We start from the raw sequence: 13,129 nt of genomic DNA, 5'->3' as shown, positions 1-13,129 counted from the left end.
GTAACTAAAGAAAAGAGGGAGAGGAGAAGAGTGAGATGGGAACATTGGGAGGAAGAGAGGAGAGAAAGACCCAGGGCCGCTCGGCGGGTTTTGCTGGAAGTGAGAGCGGGGAGATGGGGGCCAGGGACCCCGCTCTCGCACAGGGACGCACAGGAGCCCGGAGGTCGCCAGCAGCCCCAGCTGTCAGCCAGAAACAAAGGCCACGGAGCGGGGAGGGGGAGGCTGCGGGCCGCGCCTGAACCAATGAGCGGCGCCGGCGCCGGCGCTCGTCCCGCCCGGCCCAGCTCTGACCAATGACCGGCCCCGCCCCGCCTGCCGCGACTCTGCCCCGCCCCGGCCAATGAGAGGCTCCGGGCCAGGCTCTGGCCCCGCCCATCCCCGCCAGAGGCCCCGCCCATACCATACCTGGCCAATGAGAAGTGCCTGTCTCGCCCCGCCCCGCCCCGCCCCGCCCGCGGCCCCTCCCGCCTGCGCGCCCGCGGCTCCGGGACAGCAGAGGCAGGCGCGCTGGGAGCGGGCGGGCGGCGGGCAGCGCGCGGGAGGAGCGGCCGAAGTTTCTCCGCCCGCTTCGTCCCAGGACCCAGAGCCACCCCGCACTTCTGAGAAAGGAGGGGCGAAAGCAAACTGCAGAGCCACTGAGAAATCATTCTCAAGTCAGCCCGAGGCGCTGGGGCAGGTAAGGTGCGGCGAACGTGGGGTCTCGCTCGCGTCCACAAGGGTCTGTTGCCACGGAGGACGCCCAGGTTCCGGCGGACTCCGCGCTCCCCGAGGGGTGCAGCGCGTCCGCGCATCCGTCAGTCTTTGTGTGCGCCCGGTCTGTCTAGGTGTCTTTGTCTCTACGTTAACTGTCAGGGTCTCCCCTCCGCCAGGGTGGGTCTGCTGGCTGGTCCCAGCCCAGAAGAGAGAATGATGGTATGTCTGTCCTTCTGTCTTCATCTCTGTCTCCTGCAGACGGGGTGTATCTACTCCCAGCCCAGAATCTGATAGGCAAAAGTGTTGGGTGACACTGATGAGGGAGCCATAGGTGATGGTGAGGCTGGAGGGGCCCTGGCCCCAGACAGAGAGTTTGACAGCTGAAGTCTTGGCCCCTGAACTTGGCCTTCTGGGACTTTGGTGATGGGCTGTGTCCGCATCAGTGGCAAGGGACACTGATGCAGTTAGAGGTTTGCAATATTTCCCTGGAGGAGTATGTCACAGAGGATGAGGTAGATAGAGAGGGGGGTGATAACCCCAGAATTTAAGTGACCCCCTGGTACTGCAAGCCACCAGGATCAGTCCTGAACATGCACACAACACAACACACACAACACACACACACACACACACACACACACACACATACCACATTCACTTATTTCTCTCTCCCACCACAGGCAGCCAACCCCCCACACTGCACTCCTACACACACACACACACACACACACACTCTCTTCCACATGCTTCAGGCACAGAAACAAGAGCCAGGTGATCTTTCCCTTTCTTGCTCCAAGTGGAAAGGATTGGACTGCGGAGTAAATGAGTGTTCTGCTCGCCCACGAGCATGTCAGCCTCAGGAAAAGTGTCCCAGGCTTATTAGCTTCAGAGCCCTCACTTTTCCCAGGAACAAGGAGTGCTTGGGGCTCTGAGCATCTGAAGTTCCCAGATCCTCCTTCCTCTTTATTCCCTCCGCACTGGTCTTGGGTGCTGGCAAATGAACGAGGAGGCTCCGGGTTCTGGGGAGCTCTTGGCAGGAGGTGCGCCAGATAAGGGGCGCCTGCTCTGCTGGAAGTGCAGCCTCATTATAATCGTGGGAGCAGAGGAGCCCAGCCACGGGTGGGGAGATGAGCTGTCTGCTTGGCAATTCTTGGGAGACCCTTGAAAACCGTCTGTGGGAGCAAGAGTGTTTGTAACCTGAGCTTCCTCCAAGTTCAAAAACAATTTGCTGGGGGAAAGGCAGGTGCTGGGAGAATGTCTATGCATGCACGTGGAAGTGGGCATTAGAGATCAAGTTCGCAGGGGAAAGGGCGTCTGTGCTCCCGGGTGGAAAAGAGCCAGGTCCGTGGGCAGAGGCATATACGCTAACCAGGCGTGGTGTCTGCACCTTATATTTATCCAGCGCCTTTCTTCTGAGGCACTTTCTGCCTCTCACAGATGCTATCTTCTTTGCTATCTCCATTATCCTGACACCATAACCACCAGGTGGTTACCTCTCTGTGTTTACCAGTGAGGAGACTGAGGCACCCAGAGGGGCAGGGCTTTCCCCGGGACCCACAGCTAAGGGGAACAGAGTTGGACTCAACCACTGGGAGTTCAAGTACGAAGTCTCAGCTGGACAGATGTGAGTGGGGGACTCACTGGGCTTGAGCTGGGAGGAGAAGCTCAGGTGGAGGAAGAAGGGTGTCTCTCGAAGGTGTGGGCGAACAAGAGGGAGGATGTTTGTCATTTAACATTCACAGCAGCCTCTGTGTGCTTCGCGAGGTAAAACCTGCTTCAGCCGTTCAGCGTGTGCATGTGTGTTTGTGCATGTGCCTCGGTAGACCTGTGGCAGATTAGCTGCCATCATGGGGCGCTGCTGTGCACTTGTGTGTGTTGGGAGAGCCTGAGCATTGGGCATGTGTCAGGGGAGGATTTGCCAGGCAGTTTTGAGAAGCCGGGCACCTGCCTGTATAGACCAAGAGGTAGGTGGGCTTCAGCCATAAAATACGGCCTTCTCATTTCCCACACTTATTTATATACCTTTACACATATTCCATGTTCATTTAATAAGTATTCAGCCGGTGCCAACAAAATGCAAGGCTCTGGGCCAGGCGGTGAGGCTTCAAAGATGAGTAAAGTAATGATGGCAAACCTGTCATTAAGCAGCTTACAGGGGAGCGTAATGGGTAATAGTTCACGACATCTAATAACTTCCACTGCGTACACTGAGCCCGGTATTTTTTTTATCCATTATCTCATCCATCCATTATCTCAGCCCTGCAGGGTATGTGTGATGATCTGAGGAGGAGATAGCAAATGGAGGATGGAGCGAGGATTTGACCTCAGCTCTCTATCCTGGCTCTTCTCCTGCTACCTTTGAATACGTGTTCCTTCTCTGTAAAACGTTCTTGCCCAGTCTCTCCCCCTAGCTAGCCCCTGCTTACACTTCTGGTTTTAACCACGTGAATCAACCCCTCCAAGAAACCATCTCCTTTCTTTCCTTAAGTCTGGGTCCCGGGCCTTCCACAGTTCCTGTCATCATCCATGCTATCCCACCTGTGGCCACTGGCTCCTCAAGAGCCAGCAACGTTCTTAGAGGCAGAGATTGTGTCATGAATTCCCAGCCCAAAGTACAATGTCTGGCTACTCTGTGTAGGCCCTTCGTCAATGCTTAATGGAGTGGTGGGAGAGGAGAGACCCTGGGCAGGGAGCACTCTTCCCAACAGCAGATGTGTGGCCTGACCTCTGATACTCTGGCCTCTGCTTTGCGCCAGTTCCTTCAGAGGCTCTGCCTCACCAGGGCTTCTCCATCCCAGCTCCTGCCTCCAATAGTTTGGGAGCCTAAGGAAAGCATACCACCTAACCCCCACTCTATCTGCCCATCCACTCCATTTCCAGCCCAGTCAACCCACAAGTACGACGATACAGGGAGGCACTATGTGTGATCTAGACTTGGGACCCCAGGGGGCCAGTGGTTCCAGGGCAATGATGAGGTGTTTCTGGCACTTGGCCAGCAAAGAAGTGTCCAAAGGCCTGGGGAATCTTCAGGCAATTGACATGGCTGGTCTTCGAGCTTCCTTTTGAATAGGTCTTTGTGAATAGGTCTTTGTGTTGCTGCGTTTGAAAGCCATTGATCTCAACTGGACACTCAGACTCTGCTGCTGCCAGTATGAATTGCTACCATGTTTGGGGAGGTAATCTGGCCGTGATTTGCCCAAGGTCACCCAGGCACAGTCTGGCGTCTCCCTTCCAAAGCTTTTAGGACCACCCCGTTATTTCTCATCAGGGTTGCCCCATGCCTTCGCAGGGATTGTGATGACTTCAGTTTTCCTCTCAAAGATCATGACTCACGTTTGAAAAACTCTGCATTTCTCTGTTTGTAAAAAGGTCTTACCCATTCAAGGTCACGGACCTTCCTGAGTTCATGAACTCCCAGTGCAAAGTACATCGTGAATTCCATCAGGTTGATTTTTTAAGATCTCCCATCAGGTTGATGGGAGATCTTAAAAAAAAAAAAAAAAAAAAAAAAAGGCTAAATATTTTCTGATGAGAATTGGGAAGGGGGGACAGCACACAGGAATCAATGACAAATTATACTAACTGTATTTATTTTTTTAAAATATAGAAACATCAATGATGAGAGAGAATCATTGATCGGCTGCCTCCTGCATGCCCCCTACTGGGGATGGAGCCCACAACCTGGGCACGTGCCCCTGGCCGGAATCGAACCCTGGACCCCTCAGTCCACAGGCCATCACTCTATCCACTGAGCCAAACCGGCTAGGGCAGATTGTACTAACTTTAAACGAAGCAGCTGCTCAGCCTGAGGAAGGTGAGCTCAAGGATGTCAGGAAGAAGGAAGTGATGGTGGACTGAACCTCAAGAAGGTAGGAGAGAGGAGACGGAGCAGCCAGGTCACAGCTCCAGGATGGAAGCTGAGAGCGGAGGGGATGGGGCTTTGTCTTCCAGGGGGAGCCCTGGGGGCACCCTGCTACCTCCTTTCCCGCTCAGCCAGTCACCCTGCCCAGACAGAGCCGGGAATGAAGGGTGGGAGGGCTCACCTCTTACAACTGCCCGCAGCCAAACGAGTGTGCAGCCTGGCCGGGGCCTCCTCCTCCAAGGACTGAGAGCCGTGCGTGTGTTGGGAGGTGTCGCAGCCGAGCACAGTGGAGTTGGGCTTCGGTTTGGGCGAGCTGCCCTTGGCACGGCTGCCTCTGTGTCTGCAATCTCCATCCTGCTTCTCTCACTCGCTTGCTTCCTGCCAGACATCGACTTCCAGCAGACGGTGAATGCCGTTCCTGGCCTTCCTGCAGTAATGGTTCCAATAGCCCCTTTATCTATCTGTCCAGGACTTTACACCTTAAAAGGGACGTTGTTCTTAACAGCTCTGTAGGAAGATTTTGTCTACAGCATGACAGAGGAGAAAACTGAATGAGCTCGCCCGAGGTAAAAGAGTTTACCCAAGATTTTAAGTGGAACGCTGGGATTTGAACCCAGCCAGCCATCCTGACTGCCAATCTGGGCCCTGGCCACCCATCATCAGGCCGCGCTAATTAAACAGATTTAGGTTCACTGCATTGTTGTCAAATGTTTAATCTTTAGAGGGAGGGGGGGCATATTTTAAGAAGATATTTTCCCCCCTGATTTCATAGGGAGAGAGAGATAGAAATATCAATGATGAGAGAGAATCATTAATCAGCTGCCTCCTATGTGCCCCACGCTGGGAATGGAGCCCGCAGTTCAGGCGTGTGCCCTCACTGGGAATCAAACCGTGATCTCTTGGTTCTTAGGTCAATGCTTAACCATGCCAACTGGGCAAAACAAATATTTCTTAGGTCAATGCTCAACCATGCCAACTGGGCAAAAAAATATTTTTAAAAATCATGAGAACTCAGTTACTTTCGTAATTATTATGATCACAAGCGTGATGGGAGTCAGAGTTTTCTTCACTTTTTCTAAGCTGCCTTCTCCCTAAGCACTTGTCATGCATGTCTGATGAATCAATCAACAATAAATTAGGACGTATCTCGAATAATGGAATGTCTACTGGAGATTCACTTTAGGAAATGAACTTTTCTCTCACATCAGTTCTTTCTTTATAGCTGGTCAATCCGTAAGGTTTCATTCCTCCACATTGAAATCATAGCAGACTTTGCCTTCACAGAATCTGAATTCATGACATTTCACTGGAATACCAAACTTGACTGCATTCTCTTTGTCAGTGCGTCCGCCATGGGCACGAAGTAAGTTCCAAAGTAAAGTGGGCTGGCAGTCTCCCCCCTGGCAATGTGAGCAGAGCGTGGGAACCAGGCTTGGGAGGTGATCACACGTGGAGGTTGCCTACAATGAGGAGACGTTTAGGAGAGATTCAAATGGAGCAGGGATGGGGAAAGGGTGGGGGTAGGGGGGAGACACGCAGGAGGGTTCGGAGGGAGATGGAAAAGACAGAGGACACACAGTGTGTGTGTGTGTGTGTGTGTGTGTGTGTGTGCACGCATGTGTGCGCGCGTGCGCTCACTAATTGCTCTTCTAATCAATCCAGCAGAGAGGTGATTTTTCTTACTAAGTGACAGGCCAATTTTGTATTCGAACAGATGATGTGGGTTATATCCAGGTCCTGGAACAAAGGCAGTGAAGAGCTACTGTACCCAGATCACCCATAGATTTGCTTCCATGTCAGTGAGTCACTGTGGGAGAAGATGACTGCCTTCAGGATGGCAGCCAGCACACACATACACACACACACACACACACACGCGTACACACACACACACACTCATTCATTTATCCAGTCTTGTCATTTTTCCCTCGCAGACATGCCCTCCTGTGGTGCCCACACTCACAGTTGCATCTGGGTTGGCCTCTCGGTGGCATGATGTGGTGTGTACTCGGGCAGCCGACCTCCCTGACACCCAGGATCTCCATTTCTGCCATGCCCAGAGCAGTCAGATTGGCTGCCATCAGCCCTTTAGAGCTGCTGATGCCCCCCAGGCCAAAGCATCCCTCAGAAGCAGAGATAAAGGTCTGGGTCGAACTCCCAGCCCAGGGGATGGACAAGGAAACAGCCCCTCGAGGGGGCCAGAAGCAGAGCTAAGATCAGGTGGGATGGATATAGCTCTGGAAATCCAATCATGTCTGAGGACAAACCCAACCCCATGCATGGCTACAACCCTGTGCCCAGGCTGTGGGTGGCCGAGGCAGTGCCCGCCGGGCCCCGGGGCTGTGCAGAAGGCTGGCTGGCCTGCTGGCTCCCGGGCAGCCGCACTCTCCTTGCTGTGGCAAAGCCATTTGCTGCTCAGACAGCCTCCTCCTGGCACCCCGGACTGCTAAATTGGTCTCAACTTGCTGTACTTCCACCCACCACCTTAGTCATTATTCACTGGCAGCGTTCAGAGAGTGGGTGTAAAGCAGCCGAACATTATATTCCTGCTGAAAAGCGAGAGAATTGAGTATAAGGCAGGCAAGGGAAGGAGAGAGGGAAGGAGCTAAGAGAAAGTGAAGGAGGCAGGGAAACAAAGCTTGGGTCCCCCAACACCTTTCCCCCTGACCCCAATAATGTTGGAGGGCGGAAGGGCAGTGAGCATGGGTTGTGTGGGTCTGGGCTCAGTAGGAGGAGCGGCAGGGGTGAGAGGGTGAGAGGGTGAGAGGGGCAGCACCTGTGTGGTCTGGAGGGGGGAAAGGACATCAGCTGTGGGGGGAGAGAGACCTCACGCTCCTTAGCTCCCTGGTCTCTAAGTTCTACAGTAGTTGCTTCACGCCCAGTGAGCGCCTGTTCCCAAGTATGGTTACTTCTCATTGCTCCCCGACTATAAACCCCTTGAAAGAGGAAGTGTGTCATGCCTCAGGTGTGTAGCGCCAGGCCCTGGGCACAGCCAGGGCTCAGCCCCAAACGGATGAGTCTGATGATGGAGAGCCTGCCGTGGTCCTTCCTGCCCAGCCCCTTCAGATCTCCCCGTGCTGCCCAAGGGCTCCGGATCTGGACCAAGGCAGCCAAGAGTAGCAGAAATGAGCCCAAATCGGGTTGGTTCAGTGGATAGAGCGTCGGCCTGCAGACTGAAGGGTCCCGGGTTTTATTCCGGTCAGGGACATGTACCTTGGTTGCGGGCACATCCCCAGTAGGGGGTGTGCAGAAGGGGATATGCAGGAGGCGGCTGATCGATGTTTCTCTCTCATCAATGTTTCTAACTCTCTGTAACTCTCCCTTTCTCTCTCTAAAAAAAAACAATAAAAATATATATATATTTTTTAAAAAGAGTAGCAGGAATGACAGAGGAGCTTCAGGGTTGGCCTCCCATCCTGGGGAGGAAGATGCAGGGAGGGAAAGCGGGCCAGCTGGGGAAGCGGACACTCGGAGCCCCGTGTCCTGGTGCGGAGGCTCCGGTGCGGATGCTGTGCGGTGCTGTGCGTTGCGGCTCCAGGATGGCTCATCCAGCATTACCCTGGGGCTGGCAGGAGGTGACCACGAGCGGCTCTCCCATCAGACAGCAGAGACATCACCGGGCAAGGTCAGGGTGACCCTGACAGGAGGTGCTCGGAGTCCCTGATAACATTTGTTTGGTCTCCCAGGGGCAGGGTGGAAGGGGAACACAGCAACAGCCCTCGCCAGCTTGGAACGTGGTGGGCCCTCACCCTGTTCCCTCCCATCCCCTCCCACAGGAAGATAATGGGGAAACTCTGAGAACAAAAGCCGCTACACAGCTAGGGGGGGAGGCAGGGGCACTGGGAAACCACACTGAATGTCAAGGGTCAGAAGTCTGGGGAGTGAGCCCTGCTCTTGACCTTCTGCCAGTCGCCAAGAGGCAGACTGTCTGAGTGTCTCCGGAGGCCTGCGGGGCTGCCCCACCACCTCAGCGGTGAAGTGAGGGGGGGGGGGGGCTTCAGAAGACACTTGAAGCACTCAGGACCCTCCCTTATTGGTTGCAACCTTCAGACTCGGCTGCTTGGGCTCCCTTTGGCGCCTCAGGGAAGGGCTTCTCGGCAGTGCAGGAGGAGGAGGAGGAGGGAAGGATTAGACTGGGCTCAGGTCTTGGGGAGACAGCCTCCCCCTCCTTGCTGATCAAATTCCCCAGCCCCCACGTCTCCGTGGCGCCAGCAGACAAACCGCACTGCAGGCAGGTGGGGGAAAGCGAGCCCCAGGCAGCCCCCAGCCGCCACCTGCCCTGGAAAGGGAGCAGCCGGACCAGGAGGACCTCCAGCTGCTGCCTCCTCCTCGGCTGGCCCGCAGCCTCTCCCGCCTGAAAGCTCTGCACCAGCTCAGGGCGCCTGGGGGCAGGATGCGGGGCTTTTCCTGACGCGACATTTCCTCATCCACCTGGAAGACTAGAAGCCAGGCTTTCAGCTTCCCCAGACCTCCCTCCTTGCTGCGCCGGGGGCATCTGTTGACTTAGAAACTTGCTATTTTTGACAGAGTTGCTTTTATGCTGGAGCTACAGCAGGACCTCCAAGCTCAGGGTCCAGGATTTACCTGGAAACGGAAGAGCCTGCGTTAAAGAAATGGCCAGTGCTCTGCATAGAAACACACAATCTTGGGGTTGAAGGGATCTTTAAGTCCCGGTCTGCCTGCCGCCTTCCCCACCCCCAGCAAAATCTCCTCTCCCAAATTGTCTCTTCTTTCCCTGCTTACTTCCAAGAATAGCTGTGCTGGACCCAGGAACACAGTTCTTTCTATTTTAGTTCCATTCCTTCAAAGACATAGGATGCCATGTCCCTGTCAAGCACCCTGGTTCCGAGGGTTCTGAGACGTTCCCAGCTGATGTGGCAGAGCTGGCCTGGAATTGGGGGAGCAGACAGACACCTTAAAATGTATCACCTGACAAAGATGTAGAATTTGAGAAGGACCCTGTGGGCTGGCTGTGATTTTTTTTTTTAATTTTAAAATTTTTATTCATTTATATACTTATGATTAATTCTCACCCATTGGTTTTTAGAGGGAGTGGAAAGGAGAGGGAGAGAAAGAGAGAAACACCGATGGGAGAGACACACATTGATTGGTTGCCTCCTGTACGCATCCCAACCAGAACCAGGGATTGAGCCTGCAACCGAGGGACGTGCCCTTGACTGGAATCGAACCTGGGATCCTTCAGTCCGCAGATTGAGGCTCTGTCCTCTGAGCCAAGCCAGCTAGGGCTGGCAGTGATTTTAAGAGATTTTAAGAGGGAGAGGGTGGCAGAGATGGGGATAATAAGTGGCAGGGAAACAAAAGCAAGTTGAGTCAAATTGAGGAGCACCCTGCCCACCCAGCTCTAGGTTTGCGTGCTGTTCTGCAGCAGGGGGGAAGCCATAGGAGGGGGCTGGTGGAGCAGACCTGGGCTTTAGCAGGCTCACCTAGCAATGGAGTGTAGAATGGAGGTGAGGGGGGAACACTTTCCAGAAATAACATCATTTATTAGAATGCCTCTCTATCCTCCCTGTCTGTGTGTTGATAGCTCATGTTCCTAGAGATGTCATGCAGCCTGGAAATGTGGGGGAGCCAGGCCTCCAGGAGAGGGGAGTTCCTCGTCCGAGGTCAAAGGTCAGGGTTAATGTGCCATGTGGAGGACTTATAACAGGAGACATGACTAACACCTTGCTTTGGACTGCTTTGGACCCGGGACCAATCACAGTTCGCCTTCCTTTTTTCCTTCCTTTCTTCCTTTCTTCCTCCCTTCCTTCCTTCCTTCCTCCTCCTCCTCCTCCTCCTCCTCCTCCTCCTCCTCCTCCTCCTCCTCCTTCTTCCTTCTTCTTCCTTCTTCTTCCTCCTCCTCCTCCTCCTCTTTTTGCCGCCCATGGTAAGAGGGAGCAGGACTGCAGGGCCAGTAGAGTTAGTCAGATCCTCAACCATGAACGTTCAGCAGGTGTGCCCCAGGGACCCATAAGAACATCCACAGTGGGTGCTCTCAGTCTCTGGATTTCTCCCCAGCAGGCCAAGGGATGCCCCGGATGTCAGAGACAGCTGATAGCCATGACCTCCGTTTTCTCCCCTGTCTTCTTTCTTACTCTCTGGCTGCTTCTGACATTTTGTTTTCCTCTGTTCCTCTGCCTTTTCCTTGGTTCTGAGGGTTCTGAGACGTTCCCAGCTGATGTGACAATGAAGCTTACTACCAGTTGGCGCCTTTCAGAAATGAAAAACCTGTTCTCTGCCTCTGTCTCACCCGAGCTCAGTTTAAACCAAATCCAAACAAAATGCAAAGGTTGTGGGTGCCAATCAGCCATGCTAACCGCCCAGAGTGTTGATGCCACATGGGCAGAGTTCCATACAGGAGGCAGGTCTTGGTCAAGTAAGAGACCTCCATTACTCTCAGGGGAACAGGGTGTAGGGGTCCCCTGCCCACAGCCAGGAAGCTCTCAGAACACTATTCCTCACCTTCTTCTGCAAGGCTCCTCAGGCTGGCACCTGCCCAAGAGCTTGCTTCTTGCTTGCTAACTACCTGCATAGTCAAGAGAGGGCAACGCCAGGGCAGTGTCCTGTGAAGTCTCGAGTGAAGTGACACCTGTACATGACACCTTCCTCCAGAAATAATTCAGCCCCTGCCACGTTCGTCTTCACCTGGGTGGCAGCCACAGCCCTGGCAGAGGGAGCAGGCAAGTCCCAAAGGTGAGACATGGGCTTTTTCCTGCTTGAAGATTCCATGAAACCAGTGTGGGAAGTTTGGAAGCGGACAGCAGAAGTAATCAGAGACTACGGTTTTGATCCCAGCTATGCGTACTGTTAGCTGTGTGGCATTGGGCATGTCACTTAGCCTCTCTGAGCCTCATTTTTCTCATCTGTAAACTGCATTGTGTCCCATATAGAGTTTTTATGAAAATTCCATGAGCCAAAATGAGTAAAGACACATGAAACATAGTATCAGCTTCATTTGTGTTAACCTCAGCCTCCTCCCATCAGCTCCAAGGGAAGGGAGCCAGGCATAGGAGTAACTTCTCTGTTTGGGAGGCTCCTGAGCCCGGGGTCCAGGCACATGTCCAGGGGTCAGGGAGGGCCAACTTTGGAATCAGGCTGCGTTCTCTGTGACAACTACCTTCTTATCTGCTTCCTCTGCCAAGTTGAGACCGTTGTCACTGACAACAATGTGAGGGAACCACTCCACCTTGTCACTGGGGTCTCCATCCGCTCTGTCAATGTGACTCCATTTTGATTTGAGCTAGGAGGTGAGGCAGAAGCAGTAAGGGAGACATCATTGAATGTCCTAGGTTGAGACTCGGTGCTGAAAGTGTACCTTGCTCACTTCGGGCGTAAGCCACGTGTGTGAAGGAGAGAAGGAGGTGGGAGGAGGGCCCAGAGGACGGGGCTCAGCTGGGCGTTCCCACTGCCTCAGGGAAGACCGGCAGCTCCACTCCAGCACCTAGATGGAGGACGGTTCCCCCCCAGGGCGAAGGGCTGGATGGAAGGGGCATGTGCTGTGTCCCTTCCTTCCTCCTGCCTCTTGCTTCCAGGCCAGTGCCTTTCCCATTTGGACTGCTTTCTGGATGATGCAGCACGTAAGGTCAGGGAAGGGGGAGAGAGAAAAACAAGTGAACTGAAACTTCTCTGTGCATTCAGTTGAGGGGGATGCACAGATGTGAGGGGGCCCAAGGTCTGGCTGCATCACACAAACAACTGACTTTGAATTCTGCACTGGAAAATTAGATCATTTATGGCACCCACCTGGCAGGGCGGGGCGGGGCAGGGCGGACCAGACCAAGGAGAAGCCACTCCTGTTGGACACATTCCCCAGCAGCCACACAGACGCCCATCTTCCGTGTGAAACAAGCAGGGGGCAACGAACGCACCTTCCACCTGCCTCTCCTCTTCCTCTGGATTAGGGGTGTCGAACTCAATCAGAGAAGGGGCCAAAATCTAAAATCCAGCCTAAATCGTGGGCCGAATGGTTTACTGAACAGTCATAAACTGTCATTGTGATGGAAACGCAGCGGAGTGCAGTGATGACAGCGCGGTGCGGGCCACATTGCAAGGCCTGGCGGGACGGATTTGGCCCGCGGGCCTTGTGTTTGACACATGTGCTCTGGATGCTTTTTTTTTTTTTTTTTTTTTTTTTTTTTTTAGTAGAAGGAACTTGGCTTTAATAGTGAGGCCCAGAGAGTGGAAGGGATTTCCTCCAGGGCACACAACCCTTAGGTTCGCGGTTTCTCTGTCCTTGCATGTTGGTATCTACCGGGGAGAAGGCAGTGCCTCTACCATCGTGGGGCTCACATGGCATTTAGGGAGAGGGGGTGCCAGCCCAGCTGTAGGAGCCTCTATTGTGGGACCAGGAGAGTTTGGAAAGATCTCAAAGCGCTGCCCAGGAACAGAGAAGTCCTGGGACTTACCTGGAGCCATCTCTGCCCCCCACCCTAAAATGGGCATGTGCCTGCCCACCTCCCAACAGAGTTCAAAGGACTGAGTGCCCTCCTCACAGTCTCTTGGACAGTCTATGAACCACCCCTTGACTGAGCTCTGTGACTGAGACCGGGACCTGGGTGAGGGAACACAGGCCTG

General features: G+C 54.0%; 1 protein-coding gene across 1 annotated transcript in view; it reads left to right on the top strand.

Annotated features, from left to right (window-relative positions):
- Window positions 1–477: 477 nt before the first annotated feature.
- The window catches only part of LZTS1 (leucine zipper tumor suppressor 1), a 49,151-nt gene continuing 36,499 nt past the window's right edge, over window positions 478–13,129 (top strand). The window contains exon 1 of the mRNA XM_036450498.2: window positions 478–676. The gene's annotated coding sequence lies outside the window, so the exon portion shown is untranslated. The remainder of the gene's footprint in view (window positions 677–13,129) is intronic.

This window comes from Pipistrellus kuhlii, unplaced genomic scaffold (assembly GCF_014108245.1).
Source record: "Pipistrellus kuhlii isolate mPipKuh1 unplaced genomic scaffold, mPipKuh1.p scaffold_m20_p_21, whole genome shotgun sequence".
Taxonomy (NCBI): Eukaryota; Metazoa; Chordata; class Mammalia; order Chiroptera; family Vespertilionidae; genus Pipistrellus; species Pipistrellus kuhlii.
This window is presented reverse-complemented; position numbering and strand designations above follow the sequence as displayed.